Below are 24615 nucleotides of genomic sequence, written 5' to 3'. Positions count from 1 at the left end.
GACTCTCTTCTAAAGTCAAGTTTTCGTTTTTTTAAAATTGCTTAAATTTTTGAGCGAAAAATTTTATCAGAATTTCAAAAATAAAATGGGATTATATTTTTCAATAAAAATTTGCATCAGTTTATATAGGCTGTTCACAGTTTTCAAAAATTTATAACAGGAAAATATTTAAAGTTAAGGAAACAATTATTGCAGCAAATTCATGTAAGAGAACACGAAATTTTCTCTCAGAGTTTCTGATTATTATTCAGAAATATTTCAACCGATAGGGCTGCGGAAATTAAACAAGAAATATAAATAAGTAAATAAAATAGAATGCAAAAGGAATAAAAAAAATATTGAAATTACACCACAATTCTTTAAAATCTTTTAATGAATGAAAATCTTGTTATTATACATTTGAAATTATTACAGCTTCTTCGTAAAATTTCAGTTAAATACATTGTGCTACTGCTGCTGAATCTGAATTTAATGGGAAAATTTTCTAATACATTGTTTTGTGTTTATTTCAACTTATTTTGATTGTAATTTGAAGTTTTTAATAAACATACCTTTAGTTGGCTCTTCGGATTAAGAGAATCGTAACTTAGAATAAAGTCGATATATTCGATGATTTTTCTGTTGTCTGTACAAAAAACTTTCTTTTTAAAAATATATTTCTATGATTGCTTATAAAAGGCACTCTTTATTTCAACGTAACTATATGAGTTCAAAATACTTAGACAATTGAAGAGCTCTGTGAAAAAACATATTAAACAACACATTTAAAAAAAACTCATTTTATCAGTTTTAGAAGTATTGTTATGGTCTGTCGTAAGTACGGAAGCATAAATTTATTTTGCCATGTTTTTTGTGTTCCTAACTGAGAAAGATAGTTTTCTAAGTAGCTCTCAGTATTTTCTTTTCACAACTGATTTTCTCAATGCACACTTAACACATTGTTACTTTATATCTTTAGATTTTGAAAGTCTAAGTCACTAGGATACCATGAGTTTCGTATTGTCTTCTTAAAATAACAAATTATTTCAATACATCACTTAACATGTTGTTTTTTTATGCTCTTAAGCTTTTAAAGTCAAAATTACTAAGATATCATGAGCTTCTTCGTATCTCCTTTCTATAATAGTAGATTTTCTCAAAATATCACTCAAAATATTCTCAAAATATTTCTCCAAAATACCTCAAAATTCTAAATTGCTTGGATATTATAAATTTCACGGTGTTTTCGCTCCATAACTATTTTTTTTCAATATATCACTTAACATGTGATATTAATGCTTTCCTTAAGCTCCTAAATTTTTGAAACCTTAGTTGTTTGGATATTGCAAGTATTTGAATGTTTTCGTTTCCTAAATCCATTTCTCAGAATATTTAACACGTTCTCCCCTTAAGCTCTGAAATTTTAGAAACTTATGCTGTAGCGAAATCGAAAACTTCTTGTTATTTTAGTTCTATAACTGACTTTTTAAAATACCACGTAACATGTTCTTAAGCCCATGAGTTTAGGAAATTTAAATTGGTAGGCTGTTGTAAGCTTCTTGATTTTTTTGTTCCATGACAGATATTTTCACAATATCACTCAACATGTGATTTTTTTAAGCTTCGGATTTTTTTTAAACGGTAGTTATTAAAAAATCGTCATCTTCTCTTTATTTCATAACTGATTTTTTTAAAACATCACTTTTGTTCTTAAGTTCTTGAATTACAGGAATCTAAGTTGCTTGGCTATCACAAGCTTCGAGCTGATTCATCAGCCTCAATTTAATTCACCAGCCAGATAATTCATCATCCAGGCTGATGATTCATCAACCTTAATGCAATCACGAATGAGTAAATTCTTCATTCTTATTTCATTCCCCAAAATTTTAGCTAACATCTGTCAATGAAATGTATTTTCTTGATTTAAATCTTACACAGATCACGATCTCACAGATTTAAATCGTTTACCTGGAAAAAATAAAAGGAAATCCATATATTAAAAATCCCCACTATAAGTAAATAATTAAAATTTACTCTTATCTTAGATAAATAATAGGGAGATAAATATCAAATGTGGAAAACAAAAAGTATAAAAATTATTATTATTAAATCACAAAATCTAAATTCAATTTCATATAAAATAAAAACAATTAATCATTTAACAAGTAAGACAATACAATAGTATGTCCATTGATGTACTTACAAACATTATACACAATAAAATGTCCATTTTCGTTCTTTCACTTGCGCTGTTTTTTGCTTCAGTTAATCATCCGGTTAATAAATTGTTAAGCACCATCTATTTATTGTTTTTAAGCTTGAAATAATAAAAAATAATTGCTTTAACACAAACTATTTTCATTTTGGTGAAAAATAAGTAACATAGCAAAGTTTGTTTTAAGTTGTTACAGAAGCTCTTTCCGTGTCAAGTACAAAAAAATAAATAAAAATAAAATAAAAATAAAAATTTTTTAAAAAATCCAGGGGGCTTCAAATATAATTTGGACGTCTCTGTTATAAATGGGTCATTTCACATTTCGTATTTTTGCTAAAGTTTTTATTAAAATTACATAAATATCACATATTTTTAAAGGACTTAAAAATGGGAATCAGGGTTTAAAAAGTTTATAATCATTCATATAGTACTATTTAATTTACATGATTGATTGAAAATGCAAATAAAGATAGATTGGCTATTTTATAGTAATATAAATAAAATATATTCAAATTGTTGAAAATATATTGAATATTTGGGTCGTGCTGCTAATTTAAAGAGTTAGAAGTGTTAATAAATTTTATAATCAAAAGCATATTATTGTTCAATTTCGATGATTTTTTTATGAAGATTAACAGTTTTCTTTCATCACAAATCTGCACATGTTAAAAGTCTTTAGACAGAGAAGCAAAAATATGAGGTTGTATGATAATTCAAAGGAGTAAAACAGTTAATAACTTTCATGATGAATACTATTTAATAGATCAATCTACATGACTTTTTTTTAAAAAAAATTTGCACTTTCTTTGTATCTCAACTTTATAAGTCTTTTGAGAGGGAAGCAAAAATATTTAATTGTATATTGATTTAAAGGAGTAAAATTGTTAAAATCATTTTATAATATATATGGTTAGTAGGGAATTGGACTCAAGTTTGTGAGAATGGGAGCTCGAATTCAGCAGGGCGAAGACTCCACGCGTAGTAAATGGTGACTGGTGCACGTTAAATATGTTGGGTCACAAAGTCCTCCATGTTATTACTACAATTTATACCTCTGAGGGTACTGAATTTTAGATTGATTGTTCTCTGGTTCAGATCAAAATTACGATTTTTTGATGTATGAATGGGTCCGCCCTATAAACGGGTGTGATGTATGGGTGTGGCAGAAATTAAATTCTTGGACAGAGATGGCGATACTGGAAAACAATAACAATCGCTCCTCCCAATGCCTTAATGGCCTACTACAACAACAATAAATAATATATTTTATTTTTGAATGCACATTTTTCGTGGATTAGTAGTTTTATTGTATCTCGAATCATAATCTTTATGTTAGATTAGCAATTTCACTGTATCCTCAATTTACATGTATTGAAAATCTCTTACAAGGAAAAATTGGACATCTTTACTGTAGTTTAAAAAATTAAAAGTGCTAATAGAGTTTACACTGAATTGCATTTTGGTGTTATATATAAATACTATATATATTGGCAATATTATCTCAAATCTACAGATGTTTAAAATCTCTAGTAAAATACAAAAAATGGGTTTATTCGATAATTTAAAGGAGTAAAAGTATTTTATTGTTTAATCAAGATATAGAGATTTTATAGTATGATAAATCTATGCACAGTGAAAATCTTTTGATAGAACAAAAAATGTGGTCTTTAGGATAACTTAAAGTCATTGTAGAGTTTTTTTTAACAAATAGTATTTTACTGTTCAATCCCTACAATCTTTCATATTGATTGGCAATTTTATTGTATCAGGAATTTGCATATTTTGAGAATTTCTTGAAAGGGTAAAAATGTGTAATGATAGTTTAAAAGAGTAAAAGCATTAATCGTGTTTGTACTGAATAATATTCTTGTGTTACATAAAGCATAGTACAATTAAATTTTATAGTGTCTCAAATTTAAGTTTTTAAAATCTCTTGAAATAGAAGAAATATGAGCTTAGGGAGTCATTTAGGAGTAGAAGTCTTAATGAAGTTAATAACAAATAGATTTTGCCAACCAGGTGGTCGAGTGGTTAGCGTGCCTGACTGCGGAGCTGATGGTTGCGGGTTCGATTCCCGTTCAGGGCATGGGTGTTTCTTTCTCTCTCTCTCTCTCTGTGTTTTATGTCCTTTCTTCTGTGTGATTGTGTGAGTGTGACCCACCCTATAAACGGGTTTGTGGTTGTGTGACGTGGGTGACGCTGCTCCACCGCCGTGGCTTCGCCACAGGTGTCTATTGGGTAACGAGAAGAGGGTTGCAGTTCTAGCACTTTCTGAGGCCAATGTACAATAATTCCAAGTGCTGCAAAAAAAAGAAAAAATTATTTATAGTTATGCTTTTACATTGTGAATCTATAAAATTAAAAATAACAATATTTGAAATTAAAAAATACATAATGTTTCGAAAAACAAAATTAATGCATAAATTTCATTTTATTTTATAACCGTTGTTCAACAGCCGGCCCATTTTTTTGGGTTTAAGACTACCAATGTTCAACTCCATAGCCTTGTAATTTTGAACACAATCTAGGAGACAAGAGAACTCCTGGATAAAGTATTTCGAGAAATTTGCTTCCGTGGAGGACATTTTGATGGAACTTATCAGCATTGGCGTTACATGGAGAGTAAAACCATGAAAGCGTTCGATGGTTAGCCTGACGGCAAGGGGACTCAAATCCATGATCCGTCTACTACTGCGGATATGTTACGTCAGCAATGTGGTCGGTGAGAGCTGGGTGCGCGCGATGGAAACGATCCAGCCATCGTGTACTATTTCATATAGGAGAAACATAAAAGGAAGCATAAGAATGTGAAATGGTACTAAATATTTTAAGAAAAACACATAAAATCGCCTNACACCCGTCACACATTAAGAACAGAGCTTATATGTTCGTATAAAGGGGTGATATTCCCAACGGGGAGGGGCTTGGAATTAATGGATGAAAAAGACATACAAATGGATACATTTTCGAACATTCTGAAATTTCTTTTTTATGTTCTTTTCTCTGGATGTTTTAAGTCAGAGTTGCCCCTCAAGGAATCGCGTGAAATCCTTGTGTCCATTTTCTGCTTTGTCCTTTTCTTAAGCTTGTCTTCTTCTTAGCAAGTTCTTCACTACTTTACTCCTCCCGGCACCCTTTTCGAATTTTGTCTCTCTGAATCTCCACTTTTCAGGATGTACCAAAAGAATTTATCGATTGAACAAGTTTTTCAAGTTGAAGAGGGAGGGCTTACAAACGAATATGCATCGCTGAATGGGAATAAATAGAAAAAATCGTTTATGCTTGCTATTTTTTTTCCTTCTGTATTCTACTTATAGATGAGAGAATTGTATTTTTCCCTATTTTCGGGAGAACAGAATTTTCCCGAATGATTTTTTTTGTTGCGTTCTTTAGATTAAATATTTTTCCTGGAAAATTTTTACCTACGTTAGCTATTCGAATTAGAATAACGAGTAATAATTGATTGAAATTAATTAATTTTCGTTATTCTAACTCGTTATTCAAATCAATAATTAATTAATTCAACTATTCTACTTATAGATGGGAAAAATGTATTTTTCCCTTTCCCAGGGAGAACAGAATTTTTCCGAATGTTTTTTTTTTTTTTTTTTGCACTCTTTAGATTAAATATTTTTCCTGGAAACTTGAAACTTTTTACATATGTTAGCTATTTGAATTAGAATAACGAGTAATGATCAATTGAAATTAATTAATTTTCGTTATTATAACTCGTTATTCAATTCAATAATTAATTAATTCAACTATTCTACTTATGGATGGGAAAATTGTATTTTTCTCTATTCCCAAGAGAACAGAATTTTGCCGAATGATTTTTTTTTTGCATTCTTTAGATTAAATATTTTTCCTGGAAACTTTTTACCTATGTTAGCTATTCGAATTAGAATAACGAGTAATAATTGATTGCAATTAATTAATTTTCGTTATTATAACTCGTTATTCAACTCAATAATTAATTAACTCAACTATTCTACTTATCGATGGGAAAATTGTATTTTTCCCTATTCCCGGGAGAACAGAATTTTTCCGAATGTTTTTTTTTGCATTCTTTAGATTAAATATTTTTTCTGGAAACTTTCTACCTATGTTAGCTATTCGAATTAGAATAACGAGAAAAAATTGACTGACATTAATTAATTCTCGTTATTCAATTCAATAATTAATTAATTCAACTATTCTACTTATACAAGGGAAAATTGCGTATTTCCCTTTCCCAGGGAGAACAGAATTTTCCCGAACGATTTTTTTTTTTGAGTTCTTTAGACTAAATATTTTTCTAGGAAACTTTTTACCTATGTTAGCTATTCGAATTAGTATAACGAGTAATAATTTATTGAAATTAATTAATTTTCGTTATTCTAACTCGTTATTCAATTCAATTATTAATTAATTCAACTATTCTACTTATCGATGGGAAAATTGCATTTTTCCTTCTTCCCGGGTGAACTGAATTCTTCCGAATGATTTTATTTTGCATTTTTTAGATTAAATATTTTTCCTGGAAACTTTTTACCCATGTTAGCTATTCGAATTAGAATAAAGAGTAATAATTAATTGAAATTAATTAATTCTTGTTATTCCAATTCGTTATTCCATTCAATAATTAATTAATTAATTAAATTATTCTACTTATAGAAGGGGAAATTGTATTTTTCCCTATTCCCGGGTGAACGGAATTTTTCCGAATGATTTTATTTTGCATTTTTTAGATTAAATATTTTTCCTGGAAACTTTTTACCCATGTTAGCTATTCGAATTAGAATAACGAGTAATAATTGATTGAAATTAATTAATTCTTGCTATTCCAATTCCTTATTCCATTCAATAATTAATTAATTAATTAAATTATTCTATTTATAGATGAGAAAATTGCATCTTTCCTTCTTCCCGGGTGAACGGAATTCTTCCGAATGATTTTATTTTGCATTTTTTAGATTAAATATTTTTCTTGGAAACTTTTTACCCATGTTAGCTATTCGAATTAGAATAACGAGTAATAATTGATTGAAATTAATTAATTCTTGTTATTCCAATTCGTTATTCCATTCAATAATTAATTAATTAATTAAATTATTCTATTTATAGATGAGAAAATTGCATCTTTCCTTCTTCCCGGGTGAACGGAATTCTTCCGAATGATTTTATTTTGCATTTTTTAGATTAAATATTTTTCTTGGAAACTTTTTACCCATGTTAGCTATTCGAATTAGAATAACGAGTAATAATTGATTGAAATTAATTAATTCTTGTTATTCCAATTCGTTATTCCATTCAATAATTAATTAATTAATTAAATTATTCTATTTATAGATGAGAAAATTGCATCTTTCCTTCTTCCCGGGTGAACGGAATTCTTCCGAATGATTTTATTTTGCATTTTTTAGATTAAATATTTTTCTTGGAAACTTTTTACCCATGTTAGCTATTCGAATTAGAATAAAGAGTAATAATTAATTGAAATTAATTAATTCTTGTTATTCCAATTCGTTATTCCATTCAATAATTAATTAATTAATTAAATTATTCTACTTATAGAAGGGGAAATTGTATTTTTCCCTATTCCCGGGTGAACGGAATNGGTCACTCACTATTTTTAGATCTCAAAATATATATAGTCCCTTGAGTTAATTCAGTATTTTTTACACTTTCCCTTATGGAAGTGAACTGGTATGTTGCTCTCCTCAATTCCTGTTGAATAGCAGGTGCGTCGGCTCTTGTGGTCTATGCACGTGAGACCTTTTACTTCTGCATTTTTTGCAGTTTCTTAGCCGTAACTATCCAAAATATTAAATACTTTAACTTTTACTTTCACATTTTTGCTGCTTATTTAATCGTAACTTCTAATTTTTTCTAACTGTAACTTGTTTATAGCATTTTGCTATTTAAGGGCTGCGTGCGCTTGGGGCGGGGCATTCGATTTTTGTATTTTCGGATTGTTACTTCTCCGTTAAACGGAGCCCTTTCCTTTTTCCACCTTCCCTCCTAGGAGGCACATCATTCCTTTTGAATATGAAATCTACAAATTGGCCCGTTTTTCTTGATCTTGAGAATATGGAATCTTCTATCTACCACTTTCCTTGATTGAGCAATGTGTCCACGAGATCTCTAAGATTGTGGCCTTTTTCCCGCGACAAATCACCTCCCCCTGATCCACCACCTTATTGTCCACGACATAGTGCCTAAAGGATGTTCACCAGAACAAAATAAAGATGTTTATTGTTCTTCTGAAAAGAATGGTGCTTAGTGATTGTTTCTTTTTGAAGCACTTTTTTTTCACCAGAGGACTGAAGGTATTATATTTTTAGTTTCCTTCTCAAATGGATTTTGTTGCTGATATATACATGTCATTTAGTAACCGGTAAGTTGTGGAACAACAACGCTTGCAGGTACACCGCTCATATGTGCTCATATATATATATATATATATTTAACAGAAATGTCTTTACCGAAAGGAGTACAGTAGTTTTACTAGAACTTTTTTCCTCTTGTAGTCGCACAAATTTATTAGCATCTATTTTCCAGAAAAAAAATCCTTGGCTGTGCTAAAATTGCGAAGTATTATTTATAGTAATCTAATAATGCGGAGCTTTCATTTTCAATCCTTTTTTCGAAGTGTAGAGTGTCGAATGACTATATTTAACCACAAAAGTTTGTTGGAGCAAAGAACATCGAAAAAAATCGAAATCAAAAATTCAATCAAAAATCCAAGATTACAAGGAAGAAGTTTGTAGAAACTACGAAGGTTGGCTCTTTATTCTGCTTTTCGCTTTAATTGTAAGCTGTAATATTTGTGTTTTAAATGGACAATTTTAAAGGTTTGAAATATAACATTTGAATAATAATTTTATTGTTTCAATAAATATAGTCCCTCCATATTTCTGCATTTAGCGCGTATTTTTTATATTAAAAATCTATTGGCTAAATTAGAACTCTAATGAAAATTTTTGAAATTGAGTAATGCTAATGTCGTCCAAGTGCTGTATCGAAGTTATTTTTTTTAATTTTATATCTTAATTCAAAAATATCACAAGAATTTTTCTTGAAATGCATTTATTATCCTTTAAGATCAAAGAATTTTGCTTGTGTAGTCATGCGTAGCAAAAAGAAGTATGTCTTATCTTCATTTGTATTTTGTGACTCCTATTTATTTGAAGTTTTGTTGCAATTTTAAATTTAGTACATTATTTATTTAATTAAATAGAATTATTATCTTAGAATAATTGATTTACTGTGCATGTATCTTACACAGAGAAAAGCAATTCTGGTAAAATTACCGTACGGTATAATAATCAAATTTCTAGTAAAAAAAAAAAAATCCAGTAATGAAGACCTATTAAGATGTATTTAAACCAATCTTTTGGCCATTTTTTCCGTTCATATGGCAACGGCTTTCTGTAAAGTCTGGTTTTCAAAATTATAGTTCCTATTACCACACATTTAGTAAAAAATACAAAACTGAAAAGTTTTCATGCCAGGCACTATGGTTTCAAGATAAAATTTGCAAAATTTTACAACAATCACCAATTTTTTTACCATACTATAAAACCTTGTTTTATCGTTGATTTTACCAAAATCATAACCAAAACGCTTCGGTAAAAATTACCGAGATTTTGGGTTGTTCCTTTAGAGCAAGAGAAACGGTAAAATTTATAATATTCTGGTCGTTTTAACCATACTTTTTTAATCAGTATAGTAACCATCTGAAGATTCGGAATATGCCACCATATTTGCTTTAGAAGCACCATATTTGCTTAGGTTGCCTTATTACATAGTAATTTGGTTTTTGGTTTGGTTCTGGTCAGGTCTTGGTTTATTTATTACTCAATGGAAAAGCATTGTACAAAAGAGGAAATACCTAAAAAATAAGCACAAATGCTTTGCTCTCGGAATGTTAAAATATAATTAGATTTGAAATTCCCACACGATTACTCAGTGTTATAATACCATTCGCAATTTTTCTCGCCACCCGCATCATATTTCACACCTATTCTAATCCAGTTAAATAGCACAAGACACGTGACATGTAGACGTGAAAATATATGTCTGATAATGGGGTCTACATATCATGACAGTAAAACGACAACAATATAGGAGTATTAACGACCCGGCTTCAACGGGATTACTTACTCACGATTACTACTGCTCTTACCCAGGCGACTAAAATATTCCTTTTACAACACACCGTCTCCTGTATTTTACACTTCAACCCAAGAAATCGGATTCTTTTATATTTCAGCCTACACTACTAACCCTTCACTCTCAAAAATCCTCGCCATTATTCTTATCTTTTGGCTCTTAAAAAAATTGGCTAGGGATGCCAAATCATTTGTTATTCCACGTATTAAAAGCAGGGGGGTGACTCTAGCATATGGCAGAAGAAATTCCCCCCACTACCTTTTCTAATGATATAAAGCAAGATGGGTGGGGTCTCTGATTATTAATTTTATCTCGCGCGTCCTTCTCACCCCCCAATACCCCCTTCTTTTAAACCCCCCTAAAGATAAGAGCACGAAGAGAGAGATAACAAAAGGATGCACTAATGATTTTTAGAGGTAGAATAAAGGCGGGGCTTGCATCCAGGACACGCGCATGCCTGGTAGCTCTAGTCCAGCCTTCTCTAAAAATTGAATTGATGGCCGTTGTTCGAAGAGTAGTGAATGTTTCAATAACAAATTGTGCCATCCTCATTTTTTTTTCTTCACAATATATTTCTTCTTTCTTTTAAGACTACACACGAAAGTCTTTTTTTTTTTATGTCAGTTTATTGCTCTATAGAATGAAGTAGAAGGTGCTACGTACTTTCCCGAAACGCTGACTATGTGATGAATTGTCAACAGCATATCTGGATCAAAAGTTTGAAAGTTCCGTTGCTCTCGTCTACGGAACATAAGTGGAGGGAAAAACTGGGAATATTTAAAAATAAAAATAAAGAAATAACTTTTATTGATTCCGGACTGGAAAAGTGATTGGAAACCATTTCAATCTGGCAATATGTTAAAAAAATTTTTTTTTTCATTTCATTTCACTTCATGCAAGTTTATATCGTTTTCTTCTTTGAGAAGTACCGATAACTTTTTTCTATCACTGCACGAATCTAATCTCTTAAGTTACAAGTAATTGATTGCTGTAAGAAAGTTTACGATAGAGTCTTCAATTTTAAGTTTTAAAAATATCTTAAAACTAAGTTTTTTTAAAAAATGAAAACTTTTGAGTTTTCTCTGTAATTTTGATGAAGTAGTGTTTTTAATTTTCTTTTTTAGTTTAAAAATGAAGTTATGATTGTTTCGTAAAAGTTTTTCCAAAATAAACTGCTGTTTGTCGAGCTAAAAGACTTTATGGGTAGAAATTGTAAGTATGTAAAAAAAAAAATTCAGCCAAAACTTCGACACGTTTACTGAAGACATAAAGGAAAAAAAAAACTATCTGAAACTTTGTTATGCATATAAAGTTCTCTATGTTTTGAAAACTGAATTATTAAAGCGTAAGTTTTCTAATAACGTTGATGAAAAAGTTTGTTCTAAGAACTTGGCGTTCTAAGTTCTTCGTTAGAAGTTTTTCTAAAGCAAACAATTGTTATTCAGCTAAAAGAATTTTTTACAATGAAGTAGCTTAAGAACTTGCTCTTATAATAAGAATAAAACTTCTAAAAAAATCTATATAAATATTTTTTAAACTTTTTTGTGTGAATGCGCAAGCTTTCTTAATATTTTAGAATGTTGCTCATGTATTTATGTTATTTTCAAAATATTTAAACAAAAATTTTAATGCAGGTAGAAATAATTTATTATTTTTGCCATGTTTGTACACTGCAAAAAAATTCTGGGTCAAATTACAGTATAAAGTATCAGCCCTTTGGGTGACATAAAATGCATTTTACCTTGGAATCCATTTTTACCATAAAAAATTATTCCGTAATTTTCACAGTCATATTTATTTAATTAGAGTAATTCAGTGATTTTAGTGTAATTATTACTGTAAAAATTACAATTTGATATTTTGCTCCGTATTATGTACTGGTAAAAATGGGCATTACCGTTAAAAGTACCGGCATCCTACGTGCCGGTATTTTTTACCATTATTTCATCTGAAATACTTTAAAGTGTACCAAATGTAAGATATTTGGAATTTTCAGAACAGGAATGTAATCAAGAAATTTTAAGATGAAATTCTTGGTAAGGATAATTTTAAGCATTTAATATTTTGAAATAATGCTTGAGTATTGCTATTATATTTTTTATAAAAATTAATAAAACGTTATGCTAAAGAATGAGATAATTTTTTACTTTTCTATTGTATGTATTAAATATAATGCTTTCGATATTTTTAAAACAAAAATGTACCCTAGAAAATGAAAACTTCACATTTTTAACTTTTATTAACACCCTCTAGATCAAATCAATTCAGAATATTACTTGAATATTTTTGATATTATTTATTAACATTTATTGAAAACTTTTTAATGAAGATTGAAATAAATTATTATTCTTATTTATTATTAGTTAAGACATTAACTCATGTTTTAAATACCAGATATAAAACTTTAATTCTTTTAGTACAGTACATCCTCGAAATTTCATAAAAAAGCTTTTTTCAAATTTTTTTTTTACCTTCCGGTATAAATCTCGTGGAAATATTCGGGTATTTCTAATTTTTCATTTCATTTATGAAAATTTAGTTAAATGCATTTGAATAATGATATAAATAATTTATTGGTATTGTAATGTTAGTTATCAAATCTATCACTTTCAAAGTTGAATAAAAAAAATGTATTCCAGAAATTTTTGAATATTTTTTATTCATATATATATTTTTTAACTTTTGAGTACACAAATCTTCTATCAATTATTCTATATTCTAGATAATTTCATATTTGGAAGATTACTTGACTATTTCTACTAATTTTATAAGATTTTGTAAGACATTTTTTTAAAAATATAAAAATTATTTATAATAATCTGGATCGTAGAATACTGTGGAAGATTTATTGAGAATTTCTACTATTGTTATTAAATTTTGTAAGAAATTTCTTAATATAAATAGAAATAATCTATTGCTTTTATAATATTTAGTCTATATCAAATTTAACAATTTTAGCCTTTTCATTACACTAATTTGTACTAAAAACGAAGAATAATGGTTCCTAATTTATTATTATTTTTTTTAAAACTGATTCTTAAAAGGTAACTAAATATTTCAAAAAGTATAACATGATTTCCGTGATTAACATACAAATTCGTTTAAGTATAAAACATATCTTAGAACCATAATTAATTTTTATATTTAAATATTGCAGTAGCAAATAATTTTTTTGTTTTTATGCAACAGAGAAGTATAAAATACATATTAAAATTATCAAGTCTCAATATTGTTTCCAGCTTTCGCAGAGACTGTTTAGACAAAATGTTTAATTTTTGAGAACAATCAGAAAAAAATCAATACTTCTAAATGTAGTATTTTTTGTTAAAATGTAAATTTAACTCAATCCATGAGTCTAAGCCATTTAAACAGTTCAATTTATTTTCTCTATAGTTTGTCGGATGGCACAATTTATGTTGAAGCATTAGCATACTTATCGGGAGGTGCAGATTTGAATTAGTATGCTTCCCCAACACTGGTAGATATTGCTCCCCTGATAAGATAAAATGTTACAGCATATATCTCTGTTATCAGTTCATAATCAGTAAATGCTCTCTTCTAAGCAGGTAGATTAGCTAGAAAGTAGGAACTTAAAAGGGCCGAAGGGAATTTTTTAAAAACTGAGAAATGCATTTTCTAATGTCCGACATATTCCATCAGAATATTTATATTTTCAGTATAAAGAAGAAAAAAAAATTCTAGTAAAATTACGGACTGTGAGGGTAATGGCATATCTGGTAAAAAAAATTAATTATGGTTAATAAAATCATTCGGTAATTCCTCCATTCATATGGTTTCCGTATACCGGAAATTCTTGTTTCGAAAATTATAGTTCTTAATGCCCCATATTCAGTAAAAAATATAAAACTGAAAAGTAAGTTAAACCGAACAAATGATTATCATGCTCTGCTCTAAGGTAGTTTACCAAATTTTTTATCAAATCATTACCAAATTTTATTGCATATTATAAGACCATAATTTATTGTTATTTTTAGCAAAATCATTACCAAAGCGAAAAATTATGGAGCTTTTTGGTGCACCCATACAGCCAAAAATGCTGTAAATTTTACCATATACTGTTAGTTGTGATCATACTTTTTTTCTTTGTAAATTACACTTTCTCTTATTTTGGCTTAAAAAATTGTTCTTTCACATCTTGATTCGGTTTATTTTTAGGTTTTGAAACACTTTGAACCACATTAATGTTCTAATTTGCTGTACTCTTATGACGGTAATCTTTATCAAACTATATCTTCAAATAAGTCTTCCTCGAATCTGATTACATTATAGTGTGAATAAACAATTATCTAAGATTGTTTAATTTAACACAATTTTAAGGATACTATGGTAATTTTATACAAGATACTTTGATAACATATCTTGTACCCTAATCCTACTCGCAAGTCCTTTATTCCATGTTATTTAGAAGCCATAAAAATTGATGATGACAAATACTAAAACTATCTAAAAAAAAGTCAAACACTTAGGTTAAATAAATCCATTTTAATTGTCTATGAAACTTTTGCTTAAAACAAAGCTCTCTCGTATCAGCCAGTTTGTTGTTCACTCACCATTGGAAATTTTTCGAAAAAATGGTAAAATAACAATTCATTTAATTGTTATTTTATCATATTTAAACAAAACAATTAAGTAATCATAAATAAGATGGTAATAAAACAGTTAACTCTAAGAAAAACTGTTTATTAACTGCTTTCACCTGACATGCTTAAAAAACCAAAATTTTATTGTACCAACGTAGCCCACCTTATGAAAGCATTTAGTTTCTTGCAATAGCAAACGTATTATAGCCGAGAGTTCTAATCTGGTAGTTTCATGACCAACAGAACTGGAGTTCAAGTTTTCGCTGTGACACCACAATATTTTCTCAATTCTCTTCAATGTAGTTTCTAGAGTCCTGCACTCTTTAATGCCCATTATCTAACAAATCATAACTCCTACGTCCAATTAAATTTCTTTTCTACAGTTTCGAAACATTACTAGTTATAAATAGTTAAAAACGGTATAGTTTTGTATTTGTGGTTTTATTACCATACCAGCTGTCTATGATTTCAGATGAGTAACGGTAAAAAATGCTCTTTACTATAAACTTTACGGTTAATTGGATGGACAGACTGCTTCCTGTTATATTGCCATAACTTTAGATTTTATTTTATTTTATGACCGCTGATGAACAGCCAACAAAATTTTTGTGTGATAAAAGCTCTTTAATCTCTTTAATCTTTGGACCAACCTATGTGGTCAGTGTTGTGCTCTGACCACCTTTACTTCCCAGACGAGCTGGTAGCTATCGATTTAAAGCTGGGTGGGCTACAAGCCAATATTTAAATTCAAACCTCAGTAATGTACAATGACCTTAACCACTATCTAATCAAGGCATCGAGACAACCAATGATTTTGCTTAACACTATGAGACATGCGATTTAAAAAAAAAATGCAAAAAATCGGTAAAATTATTGTCTAGGTTGTTCTTTAGAAACATTAATGAATTGTAATTGTTTGATGGTGTTCATAAGATCCATATTTTATCTTATATTTTTTTAAATAACTTTGAATATTAAGATACTATGTCAGGACACAATACAAATCTGATATGAGAATAATAAAAATATTAAATTAAACTTGGTTTTTAATATTTTCTTTTCTTAACCCTTTTTTTATTAGTCAAACTAAAAGTGCACTTTTGAGCATATTAAAAAACAGTTCTAAGATAATACTTAATTGAACTGTATTAAAGATTGTGCATTTTATAAATTTAAACTGAAACTAAAAATAATTTTATTTAGTTAAATTTTTACTATCATTAATAATAAGCAATAGTTTAAGTAAAAACTCAGTAGTTTTTGTATTTCATGTTAAGAACAAACTAGGACTCTCATAATTTTTTCTGTTTTACATTAAAACGTAATTATTTTAATTTGTTTAATATATTAAGTTTTTATTATAGTACATTATAATAATATTAAAACAAGTTAATATATTAAGTTGTTTTATTATTATTTTAATATTTTCAAGCAAATACACTTATTGAGATTAAATGGAAACAATAATGAAGCAACACTTGATGTAATTTAGAGTCATTTAATCAATGGGCATTCATTAATATTGTATACAAATACAAATATGTTATAGAGTAAGATGAAGAGCAATGATAGTGGCTAAAAACGCTCTATTTTACAGTGAAGTGGAATATGAATGTAAGTATGTATTAAAATGTAAGACAAACCAGCATTTTGACTTCTTAAAGGACAATTATGGAATAAAGAATTGTGTTTGCATGATTTACCTTCCTTATTCAGAAACTTTTACTAAAATGTATAAACTGAAAAATTGTTCATAGATTCGGTAAGTATTCAAAAAATTTTTGAAAATATTATTTGCATTTATTTAAAATTTTAATTACCAAAACATCTAAGTTTAATCAATTTTTACGCTTAAATTGCAAGACTTAGATTTAGTGCACTGCGAAGAAAAGTATGATCAAAACTACAAGAATGTTAAAAAATTTACTGTTCTTTTGGCTCTGTGAGAACGCTAAAAAGAAAGGTAATTTTTCTTACCAAAGGGCTTCGGTAATGATTATGGCAAAATTACTAATAAAACGTGGTTAAATTAACAATAAAATTCGGTAATTTTACCATGATACCTTAGAACATCGCATAAAAGCCATTTGTACAATTAAATTTATTTTTAAGCTTTGCATGCTTTGCAACATATTTGGCAATAAGAACGATAATTTTGAAAACAAAAAATTTCGGTAAACATTTACCATATGAAGGGGAAAATTACCAAATGAATGGTTTAAATACCGTATGTTTTGGTTTTATTTACCTAAATTATTATTATTATTATTTTACCGGAAATGCCATTACTATATTGTACTATAATTTTTTCGGAATTTCTTTCTTCGTGTATAAAGTGATAGATAATAGTGATAATTGCTGACAATTTATTAAATATACCCACCTTAAAAATATACTGATTGGTAAGTTTCTCATAAAAAATCGAATTAAGTAACATTTATTAGTTAAATACTAATTTCATTGAGTTTATCCATTGTAAAATTGTCAAATAAATTCCAAACGTTAGTATTTTTGACTATTTAAATTTATTATCAATATCACTTGATATATTCACTGTTCTAAGTTGTTGAAAAGTTAACATACAAAAAGCAACGTTGTAGAGAATTAAAAATTAAATTAGAATTTAGTAAAAGCAATTGTTGTCAACACCCTTCAAGTAGCAATGGAGTTTGCCCTCTTTACTAAAAATGTAACTCGAGGCTTCTAATAAAAATCGACTATCGCAAGTTTATAGCTTCAAAAATATGATCTGGAATGTTATCTGAGCAAAATTCCGACAAATAAATCGAATTATCGGAAACAATGTTGACGGGAGAACTGCTTGAGAAGAAAAAAATGGCGCGTTGGCTTTTTGGGCCCTAGGGCAAAAAGGAGCGAGAAGCTGTCGCAAAAAATCTGTGGCCTAACCAGTATAAGCTGCATAAATATCATCGAATCAAAGTTCGAAACTCTGTCCCGTTATAAATAATAATAGAAAGAAGACGTATAGGGGGTTGAGTTTGAAAAAAAAAAAGGAACTTAAAGAAACCGAAAAAAAAAAAATCGTCTTGTCGCGCGTGCAGCCTGCACAAACAGTAGCATTTTTAAGGCAAAAAGAAGGTTCTAGAAATCTCAGTAGGGTTGGGGAAGATTTAGAGGATTTATTATTTTTTATTCGAAGATTTAGCATCCGTATTTTTTTCCTTATAGGTTTGTTTTCAAGAAGTTCTTTTCTACTTTTTTTTTGAAGGATGGAAAAAAATCTGGGGCAAAGACACGGGACATAGGGTTGAAGGTCGTTTGTCTTCTGTTCGTGCGTTCATATTAAGCAGACGATTTCTCAATGAAATTTTTTATTTTTATTTTTTTGACATAATTTTACAGCTGACGAATGGTGCTAGTTCGGACGACTATTAAACTTCATGTTAGTGTGGATAAAAAATTTTATGTGCCATATAGCAATAACGTATGAAAATTGCACATAAAATTTAGTGAATTTTCGAAGGATATTGATTACTTTTTAAATCACTTTTCAGTAATTTACAACGAATATAAACCTAAAAAGTTATTAAGAATTTTTTAATGTGTATTTTTATATTATTATTTTTCACATGTATAGCAGACTTTTCTTTGCTTGAAAAAAAATAATTATTAATCTTTAAATTAATAACGATTTAAAAAATTGGAAAATTATTAAAATTTAATTTTTAAACTTTTTATTTTTGAACATGAATAATTCTACGAAACATTGTTATTTAATAACAAATATATTGGATAATACAATACTCAAAACCTTATTTAAAATGTTAGTTTTCATCCTTAGAATTCTTCTACAAGAGCAGTATTTTGAAAAAAATCAGTTTCGTAAAATTTAGCGCAATAAAGTTTGAAAAGTCCAATATTATATAAAATAAAATATATTATATAAAATAAAATTTGTCGTCAAATGTTTTAACTTTAATTTCTAAAAAACTTTAATTTAATTAATTGCTTTTCATGAGAAATAAAATTGCTGAGAAGCATATTTGCAACTGCTAAAGATTTTTAAACTGAAATAATGAAGTATACCGACGGTAAATAGCAAAAATAACTTTAATTAATTGATTTCTTTCTTATTTTTTGAAATAATATTCAATAACACTTATTTTTTCATCTACGTTGGTTTTCCAATTTTCCAAATTTTATTTATTCAGATGCAATATATATAATAAAATAAACTGATAAAAACCTTTATTTTTTAATGGTTTATTCATTTTGGTTTTATACACATATTAAAACCCTGTTTTAGCACTTATAATTAAAATTGGTTTCTCATTTAAAATGGGTAAAGGGCCTTATTATTTAAACTGAAATTTTTGGGCAACGCAGTACTAAATAAAATGTTTTATTTTATTAGATTTCAAATCCATATTTTTGTCTGACTTCAGAACGTGGAACTTTCTACAACTCTATTTTCGTCCATAATTCCAATCATTCCTCTCAGTTTACTTTAAGGGACTTGAATAATCAAATCAATAATCTTGATAAATGAGAAACTTTTTCTTATGAGTTGTAAATGAGAAAGAAATTTATAAATATGAATTTTGTGCACACCAAATCAAATGCTTACAAGAGAATATAGCTATCAAACCAAATACGTAAAAGAGTGCATTAAGTGCATTTGTGCGTTACAAGTGCATTTATTAAACCTAATTATTATTTATTAAACTGTTTTAGTGTATCACAAGTGCATTTATTAAGACCAAATAATTATTTATTAAGCTATTTAAGAGCATTACAAGGGCATTTATTAAGTCCAAATCATTATTTATTAAACTATTTTAGTGTATTACAAGTGCATTTATCAAGACCAAATTATTATTTATTAAAATATTTAAGTGCATTACAAGTGCATTCAATCCAAAATAAATTGAGCATCAAAAAATTTGATGCTTATATTAACTTTTATATTCCTAAAAAGTACAAATAAGCATACTAAAAAGCTGATAATCCCTTTACTTGGTTTAAATGAGGAAAAAAAAATATAAATTTGAGTTTTGCCCATTCATCAAGCAAGGCACTCAAAGTACACGCATACAACCAAAGTAATGATGCATTAAAATGGGATTCTTTTATCAAATTTATTTTAAATTTACGCACTAAAGAGTTGACCAGTAATTGCTTTCAATTATTTGTTTTAAAGGAGAAAAAATATATAAAAATGTCAGTTTTACACTAGTACCAAATACGTACTCAAGGATGGAAGTATCCCACCAAATAAATGACCTATTGAAAATGGATACTTATATCAAATTGATTCTATATTTATGTATTTTGGTTCAATAACAAAAGTAGTAAGCTAACAGACGTGTAAAGTAGTTGACAAATAGGTACTTTCAATAATAAAAGTTGTAAGTAATTTGTTGTAAGGCAGTTGATAAATAAGAACTTTCAATCATTTGTCTTAAATGAGAAAGACCTTGTGTTGCTGCTTGTACCTTGTGGTTTGTACACTTACTGAATACATACTCAAGTATAAAAGTATCCCCTCCCCCAAATTAATGACACATTAAAAATGAATGCATTTATCAAATTGATTTCATGCCATTTATTTTGGCTCATTACTGAAAAGTATAAACAATCTGACGTGTGAAGTAGTTGATTAATAAGTTCTTTTAATTAGTTGTTTTAAATTCGAAACAAATATATAAATCCTTGCTTTTTAAATGTACCAAATCCGTACGGGATGGTATGCACATCAAAGCATATTAATGACGCATAAAAGGTTTATGCTTTTGTCAAAGTGATTTAATATCTTTTCTTTTGAATCATTTATGAAAATGTAAGAAATCGAACGTGCAACGTAGGTGACAAGTAAGGTGCTTTTTTCAATTGTTTGTTTTTAATAAGTAATGTCTGTCTTAACACTAATAAAGATGTGTTTACAATTAATAAGCAGTGAAGTTACTTAAACTGCCTTTTTCTTGTGTGAAGCTATCCTGAATAAGTGATTTGTTTTGCTAGTTTTCAAATTCATATTCCTCAAAAGACTGAAAAGCGTGAAACTTCATAAAAACGTGATGTTCGCGAATATTAATTATTCCTCACGGATCTCATCAAGGAACTCAAACAACCAAGCCACCAAATTTCAAGCTAAACAAAAAATAACCCCCTAATGAAAACCAATCATTAAAAAGCAAAGACTCAAGTATAGCTCAAATTATTGGCTCTGCTCTAATGATTTAATCGCCAAGAACCCAAAACATGATGACCCAAAGGTCATTTTTAAATCCGAAATTAGAGATAAAAACCAGTAACCTATGGCAATGTCTACGTGATGGTATTCTGAAGTATGAAAAAAGAAGAGAAAACTAGAAAAAAGGTAAGAAATCATCTTTGTCCGCAAACATTTCATTTCTTGAAAGTACCATTAAGGAGAAAAAAAAGCTTTTTTTTGAGCAAATTAAAGAAAACGGAGCCACTGTAGTTTGGCTTCGTAGTCCCATATACTTCACGAGACCTGTAATTTAGAGATCAGTTGGGTCAAGCGGCGTTAGCTGAATTCGCAGCCGGTCATCAACGGTGACCGTGTAAAAATGAGCATTAAAAATATAAAAAAATTAAAGAAGTACCTTAGTTAAAGGATGCGTTGGGTCCTGCCTTGGTCATTATGAGGAGCTTAATTGCGTTTAGAAGTTGTTGTGTATGGTCATATGGCGCCGTATTGTGTAGTAGAATGATTGAGGGAATAGTTTTTCATAATGTTTTTTTTTTTCATTTTGTTAAATTTTTCACACACATTAGACTGCAATTGAAGTTGTTTTTGTCTCCAGTAAGTGTTTAATGTTAAAAAGAATAGTAAAAGAAACTGAAAGCAAAATTTAAACAAGTTCTGGTGAAGAATTTAATAAAATGAAATTGTATTAAAAAAAGTGAATAAAAAAAGTCATAAAGGGTAATTTTAATTATTGTCTATTTCAACAAATAAGATATTTTTTTTAAAAATTTAAAATACAGAATTACTTTAGTTAAGGAATACTTTTGATCATCTTGTTCATTATGAGAATTTATGATGTAGACGAATCATAGTTAATTGTGCACGTTAGAAAATTACATAATCAAAAATCATTATGGGAGGATTTATTGTGAAAATTCATTATAAAAGTTCGTTATGGGAAAATTTTCAGTCAAAATTATGTATACTATTAGAATTTTCATTCTGAAATCATAGTAAAATATGCGGCAGCTGTCGGTCCAACTGATAAACAATAAACTTTATGGTAAATAAAATTTATTACCTTTACGGTATTGAAACCGTTTTCAACTGATATGGTTAAAAAACCGTGAATTAAAAACTATGCGGTTTTGTAAACATTTACAAATATCATAGTTTCTAAATTATAAAATTCTTAAATGGACTTTGGAGCTCTGCGGGTATTGCGTCATTTAGGTGTGAATGATAGTTTCGTGTTCTAATAGTCGATTGAAGAGTGCAGGACGTAGAAACTCTTCATGTATTGAGGAATAGAAGAAATATTGAGGTACCAGCGCTGGAATTCGAACCCCTGTTTAGGCGGACATGAGATTGACCGATTATTTCTCTCAGTTACAGTATGTACCCAGATTCACGCAATGAATTTTCCTCATAAGGTGGGCCTAGTTAGCGCAGATAGATATAAATTTAGATTTGTGAATTATTTTTCAGTTTTTTTCATTAAATAGTGTTTTGTTTTTCAAGCGTTTTCCCCGTAATTATTAATAAAAATTCTAATTTATTTTATTAATCAACACCCCTCATTTGACTTGTCTTCAAAAATAAGCGAATACAAAATAAGTGACGAATAATTCTTCATAATCATGAATTAAAATGAATAACTCATTGTCATGAGAAAAACTTACTATGAAGACACTCATTAATCATCGTATAATAATATTGTGCATTGTTAGCGGTGCACTGTTCGTTAAAGTCCCTTCTCATAAATATTCACAAAATTTTTACTCATTTTATCGCCATTAACTTTGCTTTTGAAATCAATCCAGAGTGATATGTGTAATTAATACTTAATTCCTAAGCTGTAACTAAGCCATAAGTTGTCATGAGAAAAACTTACTATAAAGAAACTCATTTATCATACTCATTTATCATCGTATAATAATATTGTGCATTGTTAGCGATGCACTGTTCGTTAAAGTCCCTTCCCACAAATATTCACAAAATTTTTACTAATTTTATCGCCATTAACTCTGTTTTTGAAATCAATCCAGAGTGATATGTCTAACTAGTACCTAATTCCTAAGCCATAATTTGTCTTGAGAAAAACTTACTATAAAGAAACTCATTTATCATACTCATTTATTATCGTATATTAATATTGTGCATTGTTAGCGATGCACTGTTCGTTAAAGTCCCCTCCCACAAATATTCACAAAACTTTTACGCATTTTATCGCCGTTAACTTTGTTTTAGAAATCAATCCAGAGTGATGTGCGTAATTAGTACTTAATTCCTAAACCATAACCAAGAATTAGTAGCATAATCAAGAATTAAACCTTTATATCAGTAACTATTATTCTATTTAATTTTGTGAACTACTTTTCAGTTTTTTCAATAAAAAGTAATTTGTTTTTCAAAATTTTCTCCTGCAATTATTTATAAGAGTACTGATTGTTCTTATTGATTTTGTCTTCGTAAATAAAAGAATATAAAATAAGGAATTAAAATTCTTCCCAATAATCATGTTTTAAAATGAAAAATGAAATTTCAATAGCATTTTGTAAAATTATTGTAAGTTCATAAATTGTTTTTGAGTATATCTCCTAATGAAAGACATTAAAGTCTTCAAAGTTTTGTCAAAGATTGATAAAAGTTTTAAGCATTTAATCGTTATTGATCCTGTTTTCGAAACTAATCGAATATAAAATGAGGAATTAATACTTAGCTCGTATTCCGTAACCAAATTTTAATGCGTCTATTTTAAATTCTGGGAAACATTCTTTTTGCTAGTATCAGCATTTCTATGAGTTAAAGGTCGTTAAGTGTTTTTTTCTTTTTTCAAGAAAATGGATCAAACAGAATAATTATATTCCGGCAAAAAGCTACCCAGATGTTTTGAATGGTAAATGCAAAATAAATTCAAATATTTAAATTTCAGCTCTTTTCTTCTTCAGGTAAAAGAAATGTAACAGTGTTTGCTTTTATTTAAAATAATGATGCCTTATATTTAAAAAAAAAAACATTTTATAACATTTTTGCAATAATTTTTATTACTCATATTGTCAGTAATGCCATACCATTAACGAATTGTTAGAACAAATAAAAAATGATAAAATCAGAAGTTTTTAAATCTTATTAAATTTCAAATTTTTGTTTGAATTTTATTTAATTTTGTAGTTTTTCTAAGCATTCATTTCAGTAACTTTAATTTACTTTTAAGAGATGGTGGAAAAAAATTGTTCCATTCATTTTTGGAAATAATACCTACCGCTGAAACTGTACTAGTTTTTATCTCATAAACTATCTAGTTTTAACTAATTCTCATGAACTATCTAGTTTTAATTCAAATTTGAAAGATATTAAGATTAAACAGCTCGTTTCATTCAGGGTTTGCGTACAATAACTACGATCTGGTTGCTCCTTTTAATTAAAGGTATGATTCTATTTTTCCTGAACTGTAAAGAATTGAATTATATCCAAAAATTACTACATTA

The 24615-nt window shown here is 28.4% G+C and overlaps 1 long non-coding RNA gene across 4 annotated transcripts in view; it reads right to left on the bottom strand.

Annotated features, from left to right (window-relative positions):
- Positions 1-355: 355 nt before the first annotated feature.
- LOC107437847 (uncharacterized) overlaps positions 356-24615 on the bottom strand; it is a 336010-nt gene continuing 311750 nt past the window's right edge. For all 4 annotated transcript variants that reach the window (XR_011638002.1, XR_011638001.1, XR_011638004.1 and 1 more), the window contains one exon: positions 356-1947. This is a non-coding gene — a long non-coding RNA (uncharacterized lncRNA). The remainder of the gene's footprint in view (positions 1948-24615) is intronic.

The sequence above is a fragment of the Parasteatoda tepidariorum genome, chromosome 10 (genome assembly GCF_043381705.1).
Source record: "Parasteatoda tepidariorum isolate YZ-2023 chromosome 10, CAS_Ptep_4.0, whole genome shotgun sequence".
NCBI lineage: Eukaryota > Metazoa > Arthropoda > Arachnida > Araneae > Theridiidae > Parasteatoda > Parasteatoda tepidariorum.
Note: the sequence above shows the minus strand (reverse complement) of the source record. Positions and strands in the feature narration are given on the sequence as shown.